Below are 22,113 nucleotides of genomic sequence, written 5' to 3'. Positions count from 1 at the left end.
AGGTTTGCTTTCTATATACCAAGGATGTATGAGATAAATAAATGAATGTGTGATGATTTAGGGCCAGATGTATGACCACTATGGATTGCGACTCGCAATTTGCGAATCACAATCCCTAATGTACAACAGTGTCTTCATCATTGTTTGCGATCTGCAAAAGAGTCGCAAGGAACCTGCCTTATTAATATTCATGAGGCAGGTCCCAATTTGCAACCCATTGTGAATAGCTGCAATCACAGGGATGGTGGCTTGGCGGGGTCAGCAGACTACCATGTCTCTGATTGCTTTTTAAATAAAGAAGGTTTTTTTTGTAATGCAGCCCGTTTACCTTAAAGGAAAAAGGGGTGCATAAAAAAAAAAAAATGAAAATTTTCCTTTTTATTTTCTCAGAATAGGCAGTGGTCCGTGGACTACTGCCTTCTCTGAAAGAATGCCGGCACCCCCATTCACAAAGGGAAGGGGTTGAATATGGCTTGCTATCTATTTGAACTACGTGGTAACTGCGATTGTTTTCCGACCGCGTCCCTAGTCGCAAAATCATCATACATCTCCCTGCGACTTGCTATTAGGAAGGGACACCCATGGCACACCTCTTCCTAATAGTGACTCGCAAACCCTGTTTTGCAAGATGGTAACAGGTTACCAACTCGCAAAATAGGGTTGGTATATGGTACAAGCCCATTTAGTGGTCGCAAACTGCAAATTTCACCATTTGAGACCGCTAAACAGCTTTGTACATCTGGCCCTTAGTGTATTTTTCGAATGTTTCACACTCCAAGCACTCTAAGGGAGGCGGGGGAATACTCCAAATAGTCAATAGCATGAGGTGGGAAAGTAACCTATGGTTAGAGCCAAAGACTATGTGATTTTAAAGTATTGGTAACAATATGTCTTACAGGCATCTGAGCTATCAAAGAAGGCCTTAAAATATCAGGTAGTAATTAGATAAAGATCTTTCTTCAAGGAAAGATGAAAAATTTAAGTAAATGGCAAGAAACTGGGAAGTAGTAAAAAAAATGTGTAGTGCATAAGCGAGAAAACCATTTTGTTTGGATGAAATAATTTTGAAATACATGTTTTGTCTTGGGGAGATAAAAGTGAGAAGCAAAAACTCAAAACATCCATGACAACCTAAATGATTATATTTTTTCCATTTATATAACTTTCACAAAAACTAAGGGCCTGATTACGAGTTTGGCAGTCGGACCGCCAGGCGGGCACGTTGGCGTTCCCAAAAAGACCGCTGCACAGGTGGTCCCCAGAATTATGATTTATACAGGCAGGACCACCGCCCGCCAAGCAAAAAAGGCAGACCGCCATTGGCGTGGAGGCTTGGATGTAGGCGGTCCGACCCCCAGTGCCATCAGCGCCGCAGCCAACCACAAGCCTATTACAAATGCATAGTCGCAGTGGTGGTCTCCTTGCGGCGGTCAGCCAATGGTGGTCGACCACCACGGTCTGCGCCCAGCAAAGTAACAGACAAGTTCATATTGGATGAATTCAAAACCAACACAGCTGACACACATTGGTCAAGTGAGCACACCTACAAAGGACACCATAAAACACATCCCTCCACAGACCACAATCCTGTGCATTTCCACTGCAGCACAGCAAGCCAGATGACACATCATTTCTTTCATTTTCTTTTTTTTTACACAAGGCAGCTTTTTTCCCCTTTCCATTTTACACCGTTCACACACATTGTCTATTTTTTTTCCCCGTAGTCACTTGTCTTGTTTAGTTAGTTACTGTCACCCCCTTTAATTTTCAGTCATGTCACTGTCTAAAAACCCACGATTTTCAGAGGATGAGTTGAGAGTCGTAATGGATGAAATCATTAGAGTAGAGCCACCATTGTTTGGGGCCCAAGTCCAGCACACTCCTCTCAGTAGGAAAATGTGGGACATGATAGTCGATAGAGTGAATGCTGTAGGCACCACCCTGAGCACAAAGGAGGACAGTAGGAAGAGGTGAAATGACCACAGGGGCAAGGTCCCTTGCCTGATCTCCAGGCACCAGCTGGAGACCAAGAAGATTGTCAATAGCTCTTTAGTACCCTGTTAAGACTTTTCCTGGGAGGAGAAGGTGTTGGTCATCCATCATCCTGAGGGCTTGACAGGAATACCTGGGGGAGTGGAGTCCGGTAAGTTACAACACAAGAACTGTCACAAAAATGTAATGCCATGCATGCCCACAGCTCAGCTTTATCCACGGTTTTGTTCATGTACCTTACCAACATTCAATTCCCAGAGTATCTGACATTTAACACTGACAATGTGTAAAATAGTTTCCAACATCACAGCTACCAGGGCCCATCACAGGCCATATGTCCAAATGGTTCCTGTGCATTTCACAATACCAAAAACACATTCCAAGATGTATGGTAAGTCCCAAAATGTAAATGTATGATCAAACCTAAATGCAGGCTGCTTACAGATATATAATTACTAACATTTGTCAAGTGTTGGGCAGTAGAGAAAGTGACCTGACTGAAACTCCCAGGAGGCCCTGTTTCTCTAATCCCAAACACCAGCTCAGTATTTACTTAGCCCAATACATCTGTTAGTGAACTCCCACATGAGGTGTACTCACCTGGGTGGATACCATTTGTATAGTGTGTGTAGTAGAGAGAGTGACCGGACTGCAACTCCCAGGAGGCCCTGTTTCTCTAACTTCAAACACCAGTCCAGTGTCCACATGTCCAAATACCCTTCTTTGTGAACTCTCAATTGAAGTGTACTCATCTGGGAAGATACCATTTGTATAGTGTGTGGAGCAGAGGGAGTGACTGGACTGCAACTCCCAGGAGGCCCTGTTTCTCTAACTCCAAACACCAGCCCAGTGTTAACTTGTCAAAATACCCCTGTTTGTGAACTCTCAATTGAAGTGTACTCATCTGCGAGGATACCGTTTGTATAGTGTGTGTAGTAGAGGGTGTGATCTGACTGCAACTCACAGGAGGCCCTGTTTCAGTAACTCCAAACACCATCCCAGTGTTCACTTGTCCAAATACCCATGCTTGCTAACTCTAAATTGAAGTTTACTCACCTGGGAGTGACCAAGATACAGATCATGCTCAGCCTAGAAACGTGTCTGTCTACCTAGCTCCATCTTGATTTGCTAACTCAAGATGAAACTATTGAGGACAGGAATGACACCTTACCCAGTGTGTACAACAAGCATTCCTAAGTCCTCAAGCTGCATCACCAGATTGGTATTGGCAGCAGACACATTGATACAGCACTGTGCACATTATGACTCCAGTCACATATACAACAAAGTCCTGGGTTTCCCTGCATCCCACTCAACTAGGCCTCCCCATGGTCAAAGCCATATTTTCAAACAACAAAAAGGGAGGGGGGGGGGCTGTCAAAGAGCGGGAGGTTCGGAAAAAAAATCCTGGTCCTGTGTGTAGTTCTCCCAACAATGTCTTAATCAAACAGATATACACAGTTCCACACAAAATGTCTCTGAAAATTGCAGGTTGCTAGAAGTAAAAAATATGTTTAGAGCAAGAGCCCTCACTCACCTTACTGTGACATGCTTCATCATAGGGCTATGCTCCTCGTCAGGCCGGCACTGCAATGCCTGACGGGCCCCACAAAGGGGCTCTTTGCCGGAGATCTTTTTGTGACAGAAAGACGGTCAGCAGAAATACTAATCTATGATTGGTATGAAAAAACTGTTAAAAATGACTAGAGGTAAAACGCAATTCATTAGAATGTCTGACCTCTGCCATGATTAAAAAACAAGAGTGGGGGAGAAGATAAAACAATGTTTAAACTCCCAAAAAAACCATAGACAATGAGAACAAATCACTAAATCCCTCAATATGGAGTTATAGTGAGAGTAGACACAAGATCCCCTGTGCTACTTCTGGAATTTGGTCAACATGTTTCTCGCTAATTAGTCAAAAATTATCTAGTGCGATTCATCAGGACCATGACACCTACCTAATCCTTGAGTAATTATTAACCCGTATGTGTATTCCGGGAGCACAGAAGGAATATAGGTGTGCCGACATACGTGGTACTTCTATTGAATATCTAGACCTTAACGGACCACATAAGCCTGGTGTTCTCCCAGATGGGGCCCATCTTTTAGTATATGGAGGGTTCCTGCTAACTATCGATTCCCTAGTACGGGTTACTAATTACTCAAGGATTAGGTAGGTGTCATGGTCCTGGTGAATCGCACTAGATCATTTTTGACTAATTAGCGAAAAACATGTTGACCAAATTCCAGAAGTAGCACAGGGGATCTTGTGTCTACTCTCACTATTTTTAACAGTTTTTTCATATCAATCCTAGATTAGTATTTCTGCTGACTGGCTTTCTCTCACAAAAAGATCTCCGGCAAAGAGCCCCTTCGTGGGGCCCGTCAGGCATTGCAGTGCCGGCCTGACGAGGAGCATAGCCCTATGATGAAGCATGTCACCGTAAGGTGAGTGAGGGCCATATGTTGCCTCTCCACTGTGTTGGCTGCACAGGTGGCAAGATGCCATTTTCAAACCGTCTTCCAAAGTGCAGCTGAACTGCACATCTCATCAGCTGCTTGAATCAAATCGGTTTGGAATCCTTCACACATGTGTTGTCAAATCACCCAATACCATGGTTACTTGGCACAATTGGATTACTTACAACTTAACTTTGTATGAGGTCTCTGGTTAATGTAACACAAAACCGTTGTAGTAACAATGTAGGTTTTACATTAACAGATGGATCTGCTGCTGGGCACACGGAGGCCACAGACAGACTACCACTAACCCCCTGGATGAAGCCCTCAGTGACAACACTCCTGGACTTGTGGATGTGGAGAAAGGTTTTGGCCCATCTGGGCAGTCTGGTCAGACAACAAGAGTGAGTCTCACTGTGCCCACAACGTCACCCCCCCACCCCTTTTGCTTCTACATCACAGGAAACCATTTGTCCCCCCCAACCTGTGTGCCTAGCACAGTATCCAACATCTTGTGCCCCTCCAGTCCTGGGTCCTGAGTTACAGCTCAACACTTTGGGCATTGAGGGGCATATTTATACTCTGTTTGCGCCGAATGTGAGCCAAAATATTTGACGCACATTCAGTGCAAACCGTGCACCATATTTAAACTTTGACGCACGAGCCTGCGAAAGCCAAAATCCTGCAGTGTGCGTCATTTTCTGGATGCAGGAAACCAGCTTGCGTTAATGACATGCAAGGTAGGCGTTCCCGTCCCAAAAATGACTCAAACACCAGTGCGCCTTGTGTATGCTACCGCGCAAAAATGACGCACGGCCGGGAAGCGGAGGCGGAAAATTACGCACATCCTGATTTGCGCAAAAAATTAACGCCTGGGTCAGGGCAGGCGTTAAAATTAGGGAAACACACCTGTATTTAATGAAAACACACAGAAGCCACAGCAGAGCTCCAAAAGAAAGACATGGAGGTGCTTCTCATCCAGCGTGCACGCAGACGCAGAGCACAGGACCAGCAACAGCAGCTTCCACAACACCAGCAGGGACCCCAAAGGCAACGCAGAAGCAGGAGAGGATATTCCGCACCAAGACAACCCTTCAGGGCCTCAGGGAACATGACATCATCCAGAGGTACAGGCTGAACTGGCAAGCCATTCAGCAGCTGCTGTGCAACATTGAGCCACAGTTGGCACCCAGCTTGCAGACACCCTGCACCAATCCACCAGAAACCAAGCTGCTAGCTGTACTCGACATGTTGGCAAGTGGCTCCTTTCAAACCACTGGCACCCTGGTTGCTGGGATCTCACAGCCATCATTCTCTGCCTTCCTGCCCAAGGTACTGGATGCCATCATCTCACTCACACCCCGCCACACCTGCTTCCCCAACACACAGCAGAAGCAGCAGGAGACAAAACAGGGGTTTTACCTAATTAATGGATTTCCACATGTCCTTGGTGCCATTGACTGCGCACATGTACACATTGTGCCACCTGCTGCATCTGAACATCTATACCGCAACAGGAAGCACACACACTCCATCAATGTGCAGGCCATTGTCGATCACCAGGGATTGATCACCAACATCGTGGCAAAGTATCCTGGGAGTGTACATGATTCATTCATCTTCCATCACTGCACCATCAATCAACACTTCCAGGATGGAGGATATGGAAATGGACTACTTGTTGGTAAGTACTGAAACCTACTTATGTACACACTGCACAGCAACCCTTTAGGACACAGAACACATGCACCACGACATCGACATGTGGACAGGAACACACTGAGGTTGTGACACCGCTAGGCATGTTTGATATCTTCACCCAATATGAGACACACCTAGGGACAAATGACCATTCCAAATAACAACTGATGCCACTCCACAGACACAAGGGGAAAATGTAAAACAACACAATGACAAACACATGGCCCCAACTGGCATTACATCTGTGAAGATTAAACTTCAATATCACATCAATAACACTTAATCAAATACCCTTCAAATCAATACGTACTGTGTAAGGAATGTGGAATGTTTGTTGCTGCAGGTCAAACACCATGACACACATAGCATTATGATGACTACAATAAAGGTCACGTGCAATCATTGAGGCCGTTCCAATATCTCACATCACTCCTGCTCTCACATTGCCCACTACCAAGAGGCAAGTGGACTGTGTGAAGAACACATCTTGATGGGACAATATGGAAAGTGCACATTCCTACACATACGCATTGTGACAAATTAACACACACACAACAGATGTCCTGCCATACGGACCTTTGGAAACTCAAAATGACAACCTCACAACCAAGTTAGCCAGCTGAACTAGACCATGTGCAGTAGTCTAGGTAGACGTTACAACCTGAGTCAACTTGGCAAGGGCAGAGAAATAGGTCTGCAGTGAACTTGTCACACGTGAAATTAGTGTACAGTCAAATGTTAACACATCAGTGATCACAACGTACGGAGAAGTTTGGCAAATTGTCACCTTGCAAAATCTAAGGGTCTCACTGCTGGTTAAATTAATCTATTACATATGTCAAAATGTATGGGATGTCCAGGGTGCATAGATGCAAACGTGTTACCACCACTGTTGATTTGATTCTGTGTATGGAACTATCATCTCACCCCCAGTGAAGACACAGGGACACCTGTATCACAAGTCACAATGCAAAGGAGTACACACTGTACTGCAACTCTCAAAAAATACTGCTGACATCCAGTCAGCAGCCAAACACTCGTTCAGCTAAGGAAACAACCCAATGCTGATGGTACATCCTAGAAGCCTAGGAATTGACACAATAACACAAATGCCAATGAGTCATAGACAACACAAGAGAACTACTGCCATGCAAGGCGATATTAATGAGGCAAGCTACATCAACATGATCTCAATCATGTTCTCTTTCAGCTGATCAGGGGTATGGGATCCAGCCATGGATTATGACCCCATTTGCCAACCCAAGCACTGCAGCAGAGCTTGCCTATAATGAGGCACACAGAAGGACACGCACCATAGTCGAGAGGACCTTTGGCATCCTGAAGTCAAGATTCAGGTGCCTCAACATCACTGGAAGCAGCCTCCTATACTCACCAGAAATGGTCTGCAAGATCATTTTGACCTGTGCCATCCTGCACAACATATGTGTATGAAGGAACATTCCCCTATTAGAACCAGAGCCACAAATGCCTAAAGAGGAGGAAGAGGAGGATGCTGGCCATCAACATGAGGGGGACCAACCAAACACACCTGCAGGATTGCGTAGGCGCCAACATATTGTCAACAATTTCTTTTGACTCAACTGACCATCACCACTGTTTTAACATATGTAAATAAACACCTATAATAGTCACCATATCATGGTCTGGGTAATCATTTTTGCATAACATTATCTCTAACTATCAGAGTAAGAGTGTAGCCTCATGGAGCATTGCTGATATACTGATCAGGACACAGACAATTCCAAAGCTATTGTGATGCGTATGAATCTACAGTCACATTCACACACACTATAAATGACATATCTCCTGTACATTTCACATTTGAAGGGCAATAGCAGAGGACCACACCTATTTCACACATACATGTTGGCAACATGGTTCATTGCAGCATATGGCACACAACTAAGACACCATCAGTCAATAATGGAACAAAAAGCATCATACATGAGGCAGTGGATGTGCTATTGCATTAGTAACAGGAATGTATGACCAGACCCTTGACAGCAGTAACTGTTACATCACCTATCTCTGCAAGGACTATGTGTGACTAGAATTCCATATCAGCAGCAAATAGATAGCACAAGTGTCACAGGTATGACAAGCATTGCGCACATGACATCCCATGTACATGTCAGCCCATGTCCTAAGTCCTGACACACCCATGTTCCCGGTCTCACCCCACCAGTCTTCAGAGGTCCCTGGAATGGTAATATGTGTACCCAGATAATCCCTCCTCTACACACTCCCAGACTCACAATGTTAATCCAGTGTGTTTCCCCCTTTAGTATGGTATGCCATAGTCATTGTACGTCCGTCTGCATGGATGTCACATTAAATAATGCACTGGCTTGTAGTTTATAAGACCTGTTATCACCTGTACAGTGATTCCCATATGAACGGTACTGTTGGCCCTTTGAACTTGAATCTCACATACAGGACTTGGGAGAGAGTGATGCTGCACACACCTGTGAGCACCTCCATGGAGATCAGCCATTTGAACATGCACTGCCCTTGCAGATGCTTGGAATAGCATAGAAGCTGACATTTTATCGATAACAGTGTTATGCATTGCCGTGTAACTCAGCTGTGTAACACAGCCCTTGGGTTAATGTGTCACCTTCCAAAACACAGGACAAACACAGTTTTCCATTTCAACTGTCTTGTTCCTCTTCTGACCAGTCTCAGTCTGACCACTGTGTATTTACCTTGTGAAATGTCTGGATCCTGATTGACCCTGCATCCTGTTAGCCTGACTGGCTCCTGTCTGTGTGTTACCCTAAAGGTTCCTTGTGGCTACATTTGTATCATAGTTGCTTTCCCAACCCTCACATTCCTCCTGGGGTATTTTGTCAGGTGGGTCTACAATGCATACTCAAATACATTGTATAGCATAATCTGTTTATTTATCGTACCATTGTTGGGAACTTGTCTCCAAATACCCAAATCATGGCCTAGGCTGTGCCTGGGTCTCATGTATGCATGAGTGACAAATTGTGACAGTGTACCATGGCCGTATGCAAGGATTGGGTATGTTGCAACCAGCAACGTCAGATTTTGTGCATGAAATGTCCACACATGTTAGGACCCTGACAGTCCACATGCTGATTCACATAGCTCACAACATATTGATGGGGCGTGCGTGGTGAATAGCTGCGAGAATAATCAGCACAGACGCTATGATGTTCCCAGATGCAGTGGGAATTTTAGAGGCCAACCTGTGTACAAATGTTGTGATGACACCTGCTGGTGCAAGAATCCTGAGATATTAACATGCTCAGCACACCAAGGTTGCCCTGTTGACAGTCTCATAACACGTCTGCAGTGACAGGGTTGGGCCATCCCCATGTGGGTTCTCAAATCCTCATTGGCTTTACTTCTATTGATCTCCGAAGGATACTTAGTAGATACAGGAATACCCGCCACAGACTCATGACTAGACCTGGATGTAACTGTGACAACATAGACCCCTAAAAATATACAGGCTAAACATTGGCCCACACACATGAACCAGACACCTCTGTGCATTTGACCACTGGAAATATGTGGCCACGTGCTGCTCGGTCTGCTGGTCCTCCACTGCCACAGGAGATTCGTGGCTCAGTTATATGACCTCAACCGTGGCGTAACATTACAAATGTGGTTTATCTTTGGGTCTCCGTGACACAAACACAGTACCCACTTAGTATGTACCCGTGCCTGACTCATGGTGGGTTCACAAACAAGTGCCTAGGAAGTAGTATCCAACATTTCAAGATATGTGATGGCCAAGTTTTGGACCATTGACATGAACAACCGTCTGCTATCTATCCAGTGCATGCTTTGTAATTTGTGGTGTTTATGTTACCCAAAAACTAGAAAGTGCACACAGCAGTTGTTGCTACATGTATGACTAACACATGTCCTCTCTCATTTCCCCACTGACTTGCATCTGAGGGTTGGACACATTGACTCCACATGCATACAAGCATATTTGCTATAATGCATCTTGTGATGGTCACACAGTGGGTCAACAACAGTATTGGTAGCCAAATCACACACATTGACCCCTAGGCATTGATTAATTGTACTTATGTGCGTCACCTTGCTATACTCTCCTGACGCCAAACATGCCCAATTTGGGTAATACATATATGTAGCCCACACGTGAAAATCCTGTACTTCAAGTAGCGGATCATGGTCCGCAGTAGTATGATGTGTCACATGTGCCCATACACCGTCATACCCAAAGTGGGTGCAATCAGCCTATCTCAGTATTGTCACAACTGTAATGTACCATTAAAAAGGTAAAATGACCCAAACCCAGTTTATGCCAGACATTTCGCGACATACACGTCAAAAAATGGCGCACATGCATCTAAAAATTACGCTTATGCCCGAAATATGACGCACAATGCCCTGAAACATCCATTGGCCTTGAGTGGTTTTTTCCACACTGTACCCCCGGAAATTGGTTACGTTTGAAACAATTTTGAACCATATGGATGCAGGGTTAAATCTACTCCTGTGCGTCAATAAAAAATGATGCGCAGACTGTAAGAGTCATAATATTTTGACGCATGACAATAAAAACGCACCACATTTTAGGCAGGAAGTGATGTAATAGGATATCCTGTTTACAGAATTGGTACAGTGGGTGTACTTTCACTTTGACTTTAGAGTCTGCGATATTTCCTGACTGTGTGGCTGTGTCTCGAATTGCCTCTGTGCATTTAGTGATTTTGTCTCCAGTGTGGTCTTTTAATTGTCTTTTTGTGTATAATAACAATCTATGGTATCCTGCCTGAGTGTTTTTGTGGTCATTTGTGTTGTCAACAATTGTCTTTGTTGTGTTGGGAGTTTGTTGTGGGAAGTGGTAGTTTGGGTATAGTTGGGCGGTGTTTGTAGTTTTTTAAATTTTTCCTGTCCTACTTTCCCCCTATTCTCCTTTGTTCCCCTTTATCCCCTCTTTCTTTATTGTACCATTATGTTGGGTAGGCCTCATCTTGGCAGGATGGGAGAGGAGGAGTTGGGTGGGTTCATTTGGCTGGAGTGCCATTTCCTTCCCCTGATTATTGAGGCAGGTGGTCGTGCGATCCAAGGGTATCACACAGAGGCACGGAGGATCCGGTGGGCAAAGGTGTTGCATCATCTGCAGAGGATATACAAAACACCACAAAATGACCACCAGCTGAAGCACTGCTGGGATGACCTTGTATCCAGGGAGCAAGATCTGCTGGACCACCTGGGGATTGTGATTAGTGGCCCTGTTGGTGAGTACAAATCAGGTTAATGTGCACGTTTAAATGCTCTGTAGTGACAGTAGCTGATTTTTACAATATCTGGCGGCAATGTTGTTGAGCATGTGGAATGCTAGTGAAACATACAGGGCCATATTTCTACTTTGTTAGCACTGCAATTGCGACCTATTTGAAAGCAAGAGCGCCACAAACTTACAAAATACATTTGTATTTAGTAAGTTTGCGCCGCCTTTGTGTCAAACAGCAACACAAATCTGGTGCAAAATATGTATAGATATAGGCCACAGTTGCCTGTGAGGTATAGAAATTTCCGACACATTACCGTCATTTGTTGATGCAACAACTAGACTAACTTTATAAACACAACAGTAGCCTGACAATTAGTGCAGGCTTCACATCAATTGAAGTAATGTGGCGCAAATATATGTTTCATGTGTGTTCGGTGAGTGTGTCAGGAAACCGATCGTGGAAATCCCAAAAATATTTGGAATTATTGTGTCCCTCCATTCTTTTCGGATACATGTCTGATCTGGATTTGGACACATACGTAACAAGTTCTAGCTGCGCTCAGCTAACATCTTAGACTGATATTTGGAGTTTGTAGTGCCACATTTAAATTAGGGATGGCAGGCAAAAGGTATGCACATGGGTTCATATCTCTATGGTTGGTGCAACTCATCATAGCTGTGCCACATCAAATGAAAAAACTGATACAAATTGAGGGCTAACAACTGTCCCTGGCCCTCTGTTCATTGTACCTGTGTATCTGAAATTGATCATAGTCACAATGGCCGGTCGACTGGTAATGCAGTCCTCACCGAAAGTGGCTTTGGATGTCTCTCATGGATACACAAGCTAAGACGAATACACTCCATGATTTTGTCTGCTCACTAATGAAGGAGCATGTTTGCCACCACATGATAGTTAGGGCCACTGCATGTGTGCAGATATGTGTGTACCACTCAATGGAGTCCCGGGGTCTGTACATGTTTGCAGTGGGAAGTAGGATTCAGTATCATCATGTTTGAGAGGCTTTACTTTCTGATTTAATCTTAAACATAGTATTTGTCTTTGGAATTGTTGTACAGTGCACAGACATTGAGCACATTTCTCCCTTCCATGCCTTACAGGTGGACCAGCACCCTACACTATTGGCAAAGTGGCTCGATTTTAGGACCCAGTCATCTCCAGTAAGTGTTGATATTTCTGTTTTGTGCTGTGTTTGCTGGTGATGTGTGATGGACTCCAGTGTGCTGGACACATAGCAAGGTGTGATGCGCTGGTCAATCATTTGTTTTGTTCCATGAGTGGAATATCCTTTTATCACCATCTTTGAGTTGCCCAATCCTTATCGTATTGTCATATTTTGGAATTCTAGGTCAGTCCTGTAGGCACGACAATGTGAATTGGGATGAGTCATGTGTATAAAACTTGATTCAGAAAAATTAGCAGTGGACCATATTAGTGAATTAGTCAGCCAGTCAGACCCAGATTCTCCCAGAATAGGGATGCCAAAGTCTTACCCACAGACTTCTGCTTCCCTATCCTCTAACGAACATGTTGAACTGTATGTTAAACTTCCTAGCAGCATGTAGCTCCACATGTAGTGCTATGAGTAAAATGGCCTAGGTGTGCATGCAACTCATGGCCAGAGGTGTTTTTGCATCTCTCTGTTTGTTGTAAGTCATGGCTTACTGGTAGTAAATGATGTGGACAAAGGTGTGCATTTCCAAAGATAAGTGTTGATGGGATTGTCCAAGGATTGGCTGTCTCCTATTTGGAGTTCCTCCTTACCTGTGGTGTGTGTGCTGGGCCAAACCCATGTCCAGCTCTCCAAAGCTTCCTGGGTGTTCTTGTTGTTAGAAATTATTAGTTGATTGTCCACCCTCCCACCCCCAGACACAGTCGTAGTGTTGTTAATAGTGTACCTAGGACTGATGATACAAGTGTGGTACACAAGCATGTAAATCAGTAAATCACTTGTCTAAACCTAGTATACCCACTCATGATTAGCACATGCTTTCCATACTGGTAAGTCCATTTACAACTCGCAGATCTTGTGGCCCTAGATTCCCACACAGTACAAAGACATTTGTTGCCCTGGCAGTGGTGGAGGATATGCAGCATGATTTTTAGCTGACAATTGGCAGAACTATGATGCCAAAATCATGCCAGTTGTTTCCCATCTTGTAGGGTTTGGATGTGCTATGTGTGATAGGACCTTTGTAGGCTGGCTTTGCATGTACTTCCTCAGGGACAATCAATGATCTGTATGATGATATGGGCTGTTCCAAGTACATTAGATGTATTGTCTGATTTATTTCTTGTGCCATTTCACACAATGCAGTCTCTAATGTTTGATTTTCTATTTGTCTTAACAGCTGCAAATATGACTCCCATCCAGGTTAGGGAGTTTCAACGCTGGGCAATGCGATACCGGCAGATACTTGATGTAGAGTCTGGGTACCGCAACATAGCCAGAAGATATCGCCATGAAAGAGCCTCCAGAGCTTGGAGGGCATTTGCACAAGGGGGGCCTTCTGTGTCTACCAAAGCCACCACCAGCAGCACCACCACTACCACCCAGGTGGCACCAACAGCAGCTGGGACCTTTGCGGACCATCAACTGCAACTGCTCCAGGACCAGTCACAGCACCACCTGCACGGCAGCCTACAGCCATTGCAACAACACGGGCCCATACTTCCTCGGCTGGCACCCAGACCACCCCTGCTGCAGCCATTGACCCTGCTGCTTTTGCTGATATGCAAAGGAACTTGGACCGTGTCCTACGTAAGATGACCAGATGGAAGCAGGAGGTGGCACAGGTCAACCTGAGGGTGCGTTCCATAAAGAAGACCCTGAGGAGGGCCAACCTGTAGGCATCTACACCGACATGATTCCCTCCCCTCCCTCCTCTTTCCTGGTTCTTACACTTTGTGGGTTTAGGGGGCTTAGTGTTAGGTTAGTATAGGCTGTTAGTTTAGTTAGTGGTAGTGGGTGGGGGTTTCTGAATATTTCTACTGTTTATTATTATGTGTGTGGGTGGGAGTCAACGTTGGGGTTTTTGTGTTTTTAAAAAAAGAAAAAAATATAAAAGAAATACAAAAGAAAAAATTACAAAAAAATATATATTTGTTTAGTATAGGATAGTATGTGTTTAGGTTAGTATCTGTTGTCCTCCATGTGTCACGTCTTATAAGGGGGTGGGGGGTTGATGTTTAGATCGTTTCGTTAAAGGTGACAAGTAGGTTTAGCTTAGGTTAGTTAGGGACAGTTGTGGGTAATGAGTAGTTAGAGTAGATTAGGTTAGGTAAGGTGTTTCCCCTTGTTTTCACTTCTGTTTTTACTGTTTAATAAATATCTAGGTAACCCTTTACAGTATGTGTCAAATGCTTGTAGATCAGGGCCTTGGCATGAGTGAACAGTGTCTCTTTTGTATTAGAATTTGTGTCCTATGCTGCAACCATATCCCTACTGAGCTGTTACATTGGCAGCTACCCAAAAGCTGCTTAGCTAAGATTCGGCCATTCATTGCAACCACCAATCACGTTTACTATGGATCCCAAAGTGTGGTTATTTCATGATGTATGTTTTTAATGTCACATACTGTGCTTCCAGATTTAGTATTGGGGACACTGTGTTAAGTCTGACTGCAGTCTGATGTCCAAGGAAATCCTTATAAGGTGAGTGGTAGTATGCTCTCTTGTAGTATACTGTACATAACTCACATAGATCATTTGTTACTCACATAGATCATTTGTTACACTGTTCAGCATGGTTACATATTTGGATGTAAACTCATACACCTCCCTTCATGCAGTTTGGTGCGTGTTAGCTTAAATTTGTGGCAAATGTCACATACGTTAGTTTTGCATTGAAGCAACAATTTGAAGGCACTATATTCTGGCTTAGACATCCCTTGAGGAAGCGTTATTCTGTCCAACACAGCATCATGGTGTATAGTTTCTATTTTCCTCAGAAATAACCCTCAGGAAGGGCAGATGATGGTACAATCAAGGCCACTGTGCATAGTTATCAGCCAACATTATTCCAGGACAGTTGTATTGACAATCTATAATAATTGACAGGAGGCAAACTTCACTGATCTACCGCACGGTTGATGTGTCACATTACACAGAGACAAAGTGGTTGTGTAAGTGCTATTTATTTTAACAGTGCTGTAGTGATATATGTACATTGTCCATGATTGTGAGTCCATTATAGTGACATCTTCCATTGTGATCCTACACAAGTGCAAAAGGACATGTCATTGGACATGCTGGGGTGACGTGTCAGACAGTGCAGAGGGACAGGATTTGCCAATGAGTTAATGAGAGACAATCACAGGGCAGGCTGACAAGATAAACAGTGGGTTGCAAAACAGTGCTTGAGTACAGTTGTTGCAAGACTGGCATGTGGCAGGGACTAGTGCTACCGGGTACTCTTACGTGTGAAGGTGATCTGTTCCAGGTCTTCATCTTCTGATGTGTGTGTAGTCTCCTCTGCCCTTGGTGGTGGTGGTTGTGAAGGGGCAGCACACACCTCACTGTGTGAAGACATGGAGTCAGACATCCCGGTAGCTGCTAACTGTGGGGGTCTTAAGGGCAGTACTGCAGCAAGGAGGATCTGCTGGTTCTTAAGAATTGCAGCCACATCACGGTGGTAGGCAGCCAGGTCGGCTCTGACGGGTTCAATGTTGCATTCATGCATGCGTTGACTGGATTGCTGCTGTAGGTGTTGGGTCAACTGTATTACGGCTGTGCTGATTTCCTTCAGCCTTTTTTCTACTTTCTGCAAGATAGTTGTTCGCCCTTGCATAGCTGCTGCCTGTTCTTCAGTTGACATCATGCACAAACGCACCCCCTCTAGGCTGGCTGCCATAGTTTGCATCCCCACCCTCACCTCCTTGGCCAGCTCCCGTTGTACTCCAACTACAGTTCGGTCAAAGCTGGTGCCAGTGTTGTCAGAGTCCTCAGCTGTGTTGGAGCTGGCAGGTCGTACAACTGGGGTTGTGGGCGGGTCCTCTGTGATGGCTGCTAGTTCTGTGCTCCTCCTTGTGACTGAAGGTGGGGTCTGGAGGGTTTCAAGGACCTCTTGGAGGGTCTGCTGGCTGATGTTTGTCAGCTTGTCATCCATGTCATCAGGGTAGTCCTGGACAGGCATATCCGCAGGAGATCCATCGTCCTCCGCAATGAAATACAGTACAATTAGTGTGTCTGTGTTGTGCCCTTTGTAATGTGACATGCCTGCCTTGCGATTATTTTCACATTGTGTTCTTGGTTCCTGTTCATTGTTCCTGTCTTTCAGATTGGCATTCTCCCAGGCCTATGCCCCACCTGCATGTCACATGTATTGTGGTCAGTTTGTGGACTTGTCAGCATCATATCCTCTAGGTGTTGGTTCTGGCCAAATTGTGAATTGCCACCTTCTTGTCCTACACAACCCTCTGTCTACTTCCATTCTCATGGTGAGGCCTTTCACTGGCTGTGGGTGCTCTGATGGCACTAGCACCACACTTAACAATCTGGACCTGCCCCAGTCTCTGATCTTTCACATCGACCTCTATGTAGTTGAAATGTAACATGTACTATGTATAGCATTGTTATGGCACAATATGGATGTCAGCATTGGTAATGTGTACTGCTGATGTTGGGGAATATGTGGTACATGGATTGCCCTGATAGTCGTAGCAGTGTCCTATTTCCTCCTCTGACTGTGCAGGTGTATTTCAGTGACCAGTTACATGTGTCCTCCACCTATATGATGTTGTCTGAGCAGTATGACATTTGGGATGTTGCATTGTGACCCAGGCACAGTGTGGACCCTGACATATGCAGCATGGGTATGACATTAGTGCTGTGTACCTCCTAATGTTGATGCCATTGGCTGATGTTTGCGGCAACTATGGACATTCACATTTGACAGTACTGGAACAATTGTCTTGTTTCAGGGGATTGTTAACGTTGTCATCCTGAACCCTCTAATTTGGGTGTTTTAGATCCATGGGGACGTTACTACCATTAGCTACTTGACCTGCACACACAGCGGAGGTGGTAGTGGCAACTGTTGTCAATGTTACATTCCACTTGTAGGTATGGCCAGAGGTTGTTAATTGGGCCCTAGTTAATGTAAGGAGTATAGTGGCTGACGTGTGACAGGCTGCCAGTTTTACTTTGTGCCCTGCCCTCCTGGCCTGGCTTTGCCTTTGCAACATCCTGGGCATGGCAGCATACCCCCATGCAAAGGTTGTTGGTGTTGTGTAGTGGTGTGCCCCAGGTTTCCTCTGAACGGGCTATGCCCCGTGCCGTGCCCCTTTACCCATGCCACTCCCTGAATATCATGACTTACATGCATTGTGTAGTTGGTATGTCCACCCTCCCTGTTGCAGATGACATTAGTGCATTTTAATTCCCCATGATACTTACCCTGCATGTGTGTTGCTCCTGGTAATCTGCGCTGTCCTGTCCTTGAATCCCTGTGACAATCTCCTCAGGGATGACGGCTGCCACCATCTCCTACATGTGGTCCAGGGTCCCCTGGTGTGATGGACTCCCACCTCCAGTCTGCAGTGCTGCCTTCCTGTTCCTGGCCATCTTTTCCTTGGTCCTGCACTTGCAGTCATGCCAGCGTTTCTTGCACTCTATGACAGTTCTGCGTACTTCTGCCACACTGTTAATCTTGTCAACAATTTGTTGCCATATTGCCTCTCTCCTACTGATTGGCAACTTTGAGGTGACAAACAGTTGGTGCTGGTGTTCCGTCACCTCTTTCACCAGAATTTCCTGCTCCTCTGCACTGAAGCAACACTTTCTTTTCTTCTTCTCCCTGTCCTGGGTCTTGTGTGGGTCCTCCTGGCTGGTTCCTGGTCTGTTGTCATCTTCCTGGGGTCTGTGCAAGCATCTGGGATTGATTTTGGGTCTCCTCTGCAAACATTGCTGTGTTTGCAGCGAGTTTTGGTGCAATTGCGTCAAAAAACGCTGCATCTCTGGTTTGTGGTGTCGTAAACCGTCTCACAGTCATTTCTGCTGCGTTAACGTCGTTTTCCTTTACGACGTGACGCTGTGGTGTGCGTCAGAGAAAATGACTCACTCCTGGGGTTTGCGCCACCGTGCATCAAAGTATAAATTTGACGCCTGCATGGTGCAAAGAAATGGCGTTAGCCGGCGGGATTATTTTTGATGCAAAACTGCGTTGGCGCAGATTTGCGTCAAAAAGTATAAATATGGGCCTTGGGTTCCAGGACTCAGTTGGAGAGGCCACTCTGTGCCAAGGGCACAGGCTTGTGGGGTAGGGTGCGTGAGAGGGATGCTGTGGGTCAATGGGGTGAGGACACTGTGGTTGCACTCAGCCAATACACCATCAGCCACATCTTGAGGGTCTATCAGGAGTCCCAAGGCGTGATGGGACAGGTGTTGTCCGAACTCAGGGAAATCAGGCAGCTACAGAGAGACATGCATAGGGACATGCATAGGGACATGCGTGAACAGATGGAGGCCAACAATTCCAACATAGCCTCCCTGACAAGGGTGCTAAGGGACATACACACAACCTTGCGCAGGGCTTTTCAAAACTAATGTTCACCTTCTTTTGGCTCATCAACAGCAGGCCCATCGACTTTGATGCCAGCCACAGAAAGGGATGCCCTGCCAGAAAAACACCCAGCCATATAACCCCCTGACTCTGTAGCAGCTGATCCCCCTACCCCCGCAAATGGGGACAGCCAGCAAAGAATCCAGGAGTTGCGGATGGCAAGACACCAATCACTGCCAGCAATAACCCTCTTCCTTAAGGTCCCTCTTTGTGTGTTACACATTCAGTCTGTGGACTGATCCTGGACCACCTTCCATTTCCAATGGGAGGCATACTCTGGACTCTACCCTTCCAATGGTGTGGCATCCACTCCAATGATTGTATTCACCGTGACTGACCCCTTAACATTTGTTTTTTTTGTTGACTCATGTCACATAGATTTTCTGTTAGTCATAGCTTTGCAATAAAATCACCCATCACTGACTCGTTGTCTGCTGATTTTGATTTCATATTTAGCCATGTACATATGTCAGACCATGTGAACCATACGATTATGATCCAAGGTACTTGTTCAAGATGGATATGTTGCATGTACACAGTTTCCAGCTCAGGATTACAACCACCCCACACAAACACATACATACAAGTGTGTCTGGTCAACCTAAAAATGTTAATAGTTTTCAGCACATAGACTGTCAATATGTCTGAACTATGGGAAATCATAAATGATTGACACATACTGAGTAAATGAACATATTTACAGGTACAGATCTCAAGACCTTGGAAAGAAGGGGTTTGCCAGACATTGTCCTGTAGAATAGGCAAACATTGAAGTGGTTGATGTCACCAGCCTGAGCCTTATCACATACCACACCAAAGTAATCCAACATCACATAATACAAGATTCAGACAGATGGCAGTACAACAGTTTCTGATCACAGGGTCATTACAATCTAATGCTCATGCATCAGGTGGTATCACACAAACATCTGTCAGAGTTTTGGCACAGGCATTGTGGCCTACAGTGATGAAACACCTCTACAGCTATATACAAGTCATACAAAAAAAGTATTTAGCCAATGTTAAAGGAAACCGACTTGGTTGTGACCTAGTACTACTTATTTTATGACTACATGATGACATACATGATGCATCAGGCCCACCCCAGGACACAAAACAAGTCCAATGGACACTCCTGAACTTTTATCCAAACACTGTGCAAGCTGTCTTGGCACAGGTCTCCTACACCCAAACTATGTGACCTACATTATCTGAAACAATCCATGTCCACTTCATATGTCAGAACAATATCACATACCTGCCAATGTCACAACTCTGAAATGCCCACATGAAAATGACATGGTGAAGGTACCTGTACAAATAACAAAACAAGGAGTATAGGGTTGAAAGAAATCATATGACACAAGTCACATAGCAAGCATCTGGAAAACAAAGTACATTGCACTAAATCAGACACAACCAAAGCAACATCATCAACGATGTGTCAAAAGCTATCTCATCAATCAGCCTTTGGCTGATTTTTGCAGAGTATTAGATCCCTAACCATTTCAAGAACACTAAGGTCCACACATTCTCACAACTACAGTTTATTGTACAGTCACAGTCACAACACCACATGACATACACTCATGAGAAGTAGCTGTGGATAAGATCTTGCAAGTCAGTTTGTTCATCTTCACCACTGTCATCTTCAGTTGGATGACGTGGCATTACTCCATGGTCTGAAGGCCTGGCAATGAACAGTAGACAGGCGGCTGTCACATCTTTCCTCTCCCAGGGTACCCATGTGTGAAAATGCATGATTTGGGACATTATTCCCTGTGTCCACAGCAACGTACATTATGGGTGCCAACAATATCATGTGACAAAGCACTTTTGGCTCGAAATACATCACTCTCAGTGCACATCACAGCTGTGAACTACACAAGGGTCCAATGTGACCCCATGGTTGTGAACACATGTGTCCACTACATGGATTCATGTGACACCCAACTATCTGCTACTCAATTGCCCCTCGAAATGTAACAGTCTTTTCCAACTGCCAAAAATGCCGTCAGCGGTGGTAGACCATGCACCACTTTCATATGCCATCTGTGCCCTGCAACCCACTACACTGGAGGTTGTGTAGTCGGACCTACACAACAAGGCAGACTGAGGATGTTTGTGATGATCTGAAACATATATTGTTGTTGTGATGCATTTAACAGGGTCATATACAGTATTTCAAACCACACAAATGGCGGATGCCTGACCTACCCCACTTGACCTCAGGAACCGCCCGTGTCCGCCGGCGGAAGTCATCCGCATGGTGGGCAGTACCAACTGCGGCAGACGCAGCCATAGGCTAAAGTTGTTGCTTGTGGCAGTTGCGGTCTAATGCTGAGTCCGTCGGCAGTGATGGCCGCGTATGTGGCGTATGTGTACACCGCAATGTGCAAAATCAGTCACTTGACTCCTGACACTGCTGCCAGCAACACCTCCATCATTTCAGCTGCTGTGTGCCGCCTCAGGGAGAAATCATGCCATGTCCAGCATGTGAAAGGGCCCCTGCCTTCTCTCCAGAGGAGCTGGAGAGGCTTGTGATCGTGGTCTTTCCCCTGTATGGTCAGCTTTATGGCTCACCAGAGGAGCAGGTAAGTCCCTCATAGGCACAATTGACTGTTCTATCCTTACTATCCTTTCCCACCTCATAGGCTAAAATGTGCCCCTGTGTTCCAGTTAGACTTCTTGTGTGCCTGTTGTTGCAGTTTGTGAGGCATCAATGGGATGTACATGGTGCTGGTATCAGAGATCAGTACTATATGTTGTGTTCATTCACATTGTATTATGTGTCATGTAGGTTTCGTATGCTCAGCCTGCAGAGACCAGGGTCTTTCAAATGTATCTCCCGGTATGGGACGTATTCCAGGCTGTGGGAGAGTCACTGTTGCTATGCAACTATGGCACTGTGCCCACTCTCTGTAGACCTGCAGATCCTGTCATCTGGCCAATATGAGGTTCTAGTGGCAAAACTTGCCCTGAATGCCTCAGTCCACTGACTAGATTGGGAATGGGTGCTGAGGTAAACCCCAGAACTAGTCCATATGTTCATTTTGCATCATTGTCAATGTGTGTCTTTGACTCATGATGGGCCCCTTACTCCCACAT

The 22,113-nt window shown here is 45.2% G+C and overlaps 1 protein-coding gene across 4 annotated transcripts in view; it reads right to left on the bottom strand.

Moving 5' to 3' along the window:
- The window catches only part of LOC138250108 (interleukin-5 receptor subunit alpha-like), a 403,009-nt gene that overhangs the window by 194,940 nt on the left and 185,956 nt on the right, over window positions 1-22,113 (bottom strand). The gene's annotated exons all lie outside the window — the stretch shown is intronic.

This window comes from Pleurodeles waltl, chromosome 8, assembly GCF_031143425.1.
Source record: "Pleurodeles waltl isolate 20211129_DDA chromosome 8, aPleWal1.hap1.20221129, whole genome shotgun sequence".
Lineage (NCBI taxonomy): Eukaryota > Metazoa > Chordata > Amphibia > Caudata > Salamandridae > Pleurodeles > Pleurodeles waltl.
The sequence above is the reverse complement of the archived record's forward strand: the minus strand, read 5'-3'. Positions and strand labels throughout refer to the sequence as shown.